Source organism: Adiantum capillus-veneris, chromosome 11, assembly GCF_014529385.1.
Source record: "Adiantum capillus-veneris isolate H3 chromosome 11, ASM1452938v2, whole genome shotgun sequence".
Lineage (NCBI taxonomy): Eukaryota > Viridiplantae > Streptophyta > Polypodiopsida > Polypodiales > Pteridaceae > Adiantum > Adiantum capillus-veneris.
In genome coordinates, this window is record NC_140941.1 from 62,047,371 (window position 1) to 62,053,399 (window position 6,029).

General features: G+C 42.0%; 1 pseudogene; it reads right to left on the reverse strand.

Moving 5' to 3' along the window:
* Positions 1 to 4,942: 4,942 nt before the first annotated feature.
* LOC147447325 (uncharacterized) lies at positions 4,943 to 5,590 on the reverse strand (annotated as a pseudogene).
* Between the last annotated feature and the right edge of the window lie 439 nt (positions 5,591 to 6,029).

The following is a 6,029-nucleotide window of genomic DNA, read 5'->3' on the forward strand; positions in this document are numbered from 1 at the left end:
GGGATAAAGTAGCCGTGTCTATGGAGAAAATGGAGACGAGTGCGATAGAGGACGAGTTTCTCTCTTCCATAGAGGAGCCTGATGCAGCACTAGAAGAGGTGATTGACGAGAAGGAGACTGAAGCTGGACAGAAGGAAGTGTGAGCGACCTTGAAGGGCCAATCGATGATGAAAGGATTGATGACAGTGTAAGTGAGTTCGAAGAGGAGGTGCAAGAGAGCATGAAGCCAGTGCAAGAGATGTGTTCTATGGCATATGGAGGAGGTTCCCAGGATGTGTCCTAGCTTTCAAAAGAGATATGCAACCCATGGTTGAAAGGTATGCTTGTAAGTGCAACTGTGCAGTATGTTATCCATCAGATACGGGGTTCCTTTGAGAGGAGCTCTACTTTACATGACTGGGAGGGAGGGTTAGAAGTGTTGGTTCGTACAGATGATGTGGTTACAGAACCCGTTCTTTCGGTTGGTTCGAGTAATCTGTTTGCAGAGCCATATAGGTTGATGAGGCAAGACGATGTTTGAAGAGGTGCTAAAGTGCTATGGGCCTTTTGTGTGCATGGATGGCTACATGCTTGGGTAGGGCACTATTGGAGGTTGTTGCAGATGGATGAAAGTGAACAGAGCCAAGTGTTTGATCCAGATGGAAGCTATGTGATGCAGGGGGTGGGACAACCCACTTGAAGGTTTGATAATAGGGTGCAATAAAACAATGTACATAAGGTTTCAGTTTTCTTATAGTGTGTGACAGGTTTTTGCAGCTTATAGTGGAATAAAGCTTTTATGTGGTTGAGCATAAATGCTCAACAGGGGGGTGGGCAATGATGGTGCAACCAAAGTGTGTCGACTCTAGAAGATGGCATGGATAGATGTGTACAGGTAAGCAAAAGCATGGCAAAGGGATGATGCAGCTAGGAAGTCCATGGGATGGCAGGTAGCAGCGGAAGTGTATGCATGATGCGGTTTATAGGCCAAAGAAGGCTCCATAAAGGGCTAATTGGGGTAGCAGGTGAAGGAGATGCAAAGTGCAGCTTGTGGGTCCAGGAATGAAGAGCTCGAAGTGCTGAAGGAACAGGTCCAGATGGCTCATCAAACCGAGCTATGGTGCCCAAGTTATTGAAGTTTGAAGCTTTGGTGGGTTGCAGACTTTTGCCGGACAGGGCAGCTGGGGACAGGTGGTCCAAGTGGAGCTTAAGGTACAGGTGTGTAGAGATCGATTTATGGAGCCTACCTGTCTTTTCGAATTGTGGATTGGAGCCACAATTTGCAAGATATGGTCATTTGAAGTTTTTTCAGGGGCCGGGTCTGAGCTCATTTGGCCGCATTGGAGAATGTGCCATCTGGAATCTTCTGAGCCTCGATGAAGTTCTAGAGCAGGGTGTACATCATACGGAGCTAATAGGAAGAGACTACATGCCAAACGGAGTCCGGAGCGAGATGTTATGGCAGTCGAAAAACTGGGAGTCTTTGCCCAAAATTGTTTGCAGATGATTTTTTCCATTTTTGAAGGCCGTGATTCGAGAACGCTGAGAAGTCAAAGTGTAGATACAGAGAGGGTGGTTGTAGCCGGCAAGATGGAGTTTCGGTGCGTGTTTGCAGCTTGGCAGAAGGAGGTGAGAGCAGAGAATGGGAGCTCAGGAAACAGGATCAATGAAAAAAAAAATTTCTTCTAAATATTTGTGAAGGGTTTCTTTTGCCTTGAGGTGCTAATCACTGAGGAATTGCCATGTGGCAGTATGGATAAACCCACATGCGGGCGCGGGGCTGCTGAGCTCGGGATATTTAGGCTGGGGCGTGGCCCTTCCATAAGAATCCAAGTGAGGAGTGGAGAGCTCTTGGAGCTCGTGGCTATGGCTCGTGAGGCGCGTGGTGCTGCAGTGGCGACCGATGGTGTGTCGGGCGGTGGTTTTGGACAGTGTCGGAGAGGCGGTGGCGCCCGTGGACAGCCGCACGGCGGTGAAGTTTGTTGATGACGTGGGAGGTAGCCAAGAGGCTGTGCCCGTGCTCGTTTGGACCAAAACTTTTGAGGTAAGGGGTGATACCCCCCCCCCCCAATAGCGACATCACTATTGCCTTGAGGGAAAGGGGTCCCATTGCAAGGAGGTGGCGGTAAAGACAGTTGGCTAGGATACTCAAGGGCCAAGGAAAAAGAAGTCCGGCCAGCCAAAATCAAAGGTGCAAAGGGCAAGTGTGCACACCATGCAAAGCTTTCCAAAGTGAGCTAGGTCAAGTGTTGGCAATGCAAGTTAATGCTAAAAGGAACTTCAAATGGAGTCCATGACATGGAATGACACCACATTTTTCTTTTTCGAGATTTCTAGACACACTCCTATAAAAAAAGGTTTTGGTTCATTTGTTAGGGTCTTTTGGCCAAAGAGGGGTCTTTTGACGAAAGGAGGGTTTTTTGCCAGGGCTTTTTTGAGCTCTTGTTTTGGTGGCCGAGGTTCATGTCGACGGTGTGTTGGTTGTACATGATATTGCCTATGCTAGAAGACTATTCCCTAATGTTTCAAGGCGTCATTCTCCTTTCCCCTTCTCTTCTCTGCTTGTGTGCGTGTGTTTCCGGGTGTGTGTAGGCGTGTGTGCCCCCCCGAGGTTGGTCATGCAAAGAGGGATAGAGAGGTGTTGTGTGAGTGTGGAAGGCTGTGAATTGAGCGGAGCGGAGTGATTGAGTCTGTCTGATGCATTGCAAGGCGTATGTGTGTATGATTGTGTGAAAGCAATGGTTTGCTTGCGGCGGATAGTTTTGAGTTTTGAGGGTCAACTCTAGTGGATTGGGGTGCTGTGTATACCCTGCGCTATAGTGAGGCATTGTGTTGTGTGCTGGGTGTGTTCCCCTTTCCCCCTATCCAACGTGTCCATTCTAAGTCAAGTGATGGTCATATGTGAATGTGTTCTTTTAAAAAAAAGACACCTATAACTATGTTCTTTAATAGTCACCTGTGTTGCATAGATTGGTCATGTGTCCATTCTAGGTCAACTAATGGTCATATGTTGTTACATGTGCATATTGTTTCCTAGATTGGCCACTTGTCCCTTCTAGGTCAAGTGATGGTCTTATGTTGTTATTATGTGCATATGTGATTCCTAGATTTGCCACGTGTCCATTCTAGGTCACATGATGGTCATATATAAATAACTTCAACACATGCTATAGTAAGAAGATAACTTTTCTACAAAAAATTTAGTTCATCAAAGCTTTGAGTCCCCTTAAAATGGGGTGCACTCTACATAGCACTTTATTCAATATGGTTCACTTGGATCTAGGTTAGATGATGGTCACATATGAGTGTGTCCTGTTTCAAAAAAAACATGTGTATCCATACTAGATTAGAAGGATACTATGATTTCTTGCTTGAACCAACGTCTTCTGACACATGTTCAATTTCTACACCACATGTAATTGTTCTTTCTTAGTTTGTGTTCTTTTATTGTTAGATGTGTTATCTAGATTGGCCACATATCCATTCTTGCTTGAACCAACGTCTTCTGACACATGTTCAATTTCTACACCACATGTAATTGTTCTTTCTTAGTTTGTGTTCTTTTATTGTTAGATGTGCTATCTAGATTGGCCACATATCCATTCTAGGTTAGGTGATTCTAATATGGTGATTCCTATGTGTCCATGCTCTCTAGATTGACCACATGTCCATTCTAGCTTAGTTCTTGCTAGATTGTCCATCTCCCTTGACTAAAATAAGCATTACACAATAGAATGGCCATTTGACCATTCTTAGTAAAGAAACATGTTGTTTTTTGCAGATTGTCCATCTATCCATTCTTGGTAAGGCTAGTACTGTGGACATCAAGACATCACAACACATGTGGTTTTCTCCAGATTGGCCATCTTTCCAATTTCGGTAACATGTGGTTGTCTAGATTAGTAAGAGTGGTCACTTGTCCATTCTAGGTCAGATAGTGTCATATGTGAATGTGTCCTTTTCTATGAAAGACATGTGTAATTATGTTCTTTAATGGTTACATGTGTTGTTTAGATTGGCCACCTATCCATTCTAGGTTAGGTGATGGTCATATGTTCTTACATGTGTATTTGTGCCCCTAGATTGACCACATGTCTATTCTAGGTTCATCTTTTCTATGTTTCCCATCTTTCTTTCCTAAGAAAAGCATGCTTGTATGTTTTTTATATTTATTTATATTTTGTATCTTATCCATCTATTCATTCTAAGTTAGGTGATGGTCGAATGTACTTTGTTCTACATATGTGCACTTTAGATTGGCCACTTGTCCATTCTAGGTCAAGTGATGGTGATATGTGAATGTGTTCTTTTTTACAAAAGACACACATAACAATGTTCTTTAATAGTCACATGTGTTGCTTAGATTGACCACATGTCAAATCTAGGCTAGGTAATGATCTCATGTTGATACATGTAATATGTGTTGTCTAGATTGTCCACTTGTCCAGGTGAGGGTCATATGTTGTTACGTGTATGTATGTGCACCTAAATTGACCACTTGCCCATTCAAGGTTCATTACAAGTGACTAGTCTAAAGTTGATCATGGCACAATGAAACCATCATTCAAATACTTTGACATATAATAAATAGAACATGAATTTGTTCAAAATTAGAATTTTTTATTTGTCTTTTTCAATCCACCTAAATATAGACATAAGATTTTTGAAAGGAATAAACAAAACTTAATTGAACCAAAAGGATACATTGAAGATATTTGAAGCTTTTAAGTCAGATATAACAAGTTCAAACTACAAAAGAAACAATGAAATGGATGTGATGGTTTCCACGTGATAAAAAGACTTTGACAGAAAAGTTGCCTTCACTCATCCTTTCCACCATCACATCCATTTCATTGTTTCTTTTGTAGTTTGAACTTTGAGTAACAAAAAAGCTTTGACAGAAAAGTTGCCTTCACTCATCCTTTCCACCATCTCGCTTTCGTGCTCAACTGATAAACAAACTTTAACAAAAAAGTTGAGCACGAAAGTGATAAAAAAGCTTTGACAGAAAACTTGCTTCAAGTGATAAAAAAACTTTGACATAAAAGTTGCCTTCACTCATCCTTTCCACCATCTCGCTTTCGTGCTCAACTGGGTGCTCTACTTGATTAACCTGAAGGCCTGCCCATTGCTTGATGTCATCATGCAATATCACAAATTCTAGAATCTATGATTCTAGATTCTTCTGATCCTCAATGTTTTCCACTATGGCTACAACTTCTTTCTTCTCTTCAAGACCGATCTCTATTATATAGCCATTACTGAATAATTCCACTAGCTTGGATCCTTCTGTGCAATACTTCTTGGTAGATTGCTTGATAAGCATTTTCTTCTTAAATCTCAAGAAATCCTTGTCCAATAGATGTTGCACAGTTTGAAAATTGATATCAAGTAACCCTGCATCAAGTATGGTGGTAGATTCTCCTGGAGCAAGAGTTGTTGGGAGTCCAGTAGATGCATCACTTTTCCCCAAAAGGACCACACCAGAGAAGAGTTGTATGGACCCAGCATAAAACGCGTCTCTTTCATGATGTAGAAATCCACCACTCTGTTGTCGCATTATGTCCTTCATATTATTCAAACCGTTCTGCAATTGCACAAAATCTATCATGCTTAAGAAAGCAAGAAGCACATAGTGTGCTTCTTATGAACCTCCATTGATGGACATCATCCCATTCAAGAGATCTTTGTGTCGATCCTCATGCCAATGTGTGTTGCTCTTAAAGGCCTCTAATCTGTCCAAAACACAAAGTGAAGGTGACGCTCCAAGTATGAAGAAGCTTCAATATGAAGGTTTACCACATAAATCCTCCGAGGAACATCTGTTGCTTTTACTTGCTCCTTGTGTACATTGATTGTCCACTCAACATAATTTCTTGCACTCTCTAGAAAGTCAATCTTCTTGATTCCTCGTTGTAATTGTGTCTTGGTCCATATATTACAAAGCTCAAGAAACTTCATATACACAACATCATTGATGTTATACATCAAGACAAGATCCTCCCAGTATTGCACTTTGCATCCTCATTGAGAGAGTTAAACTCCTTAAT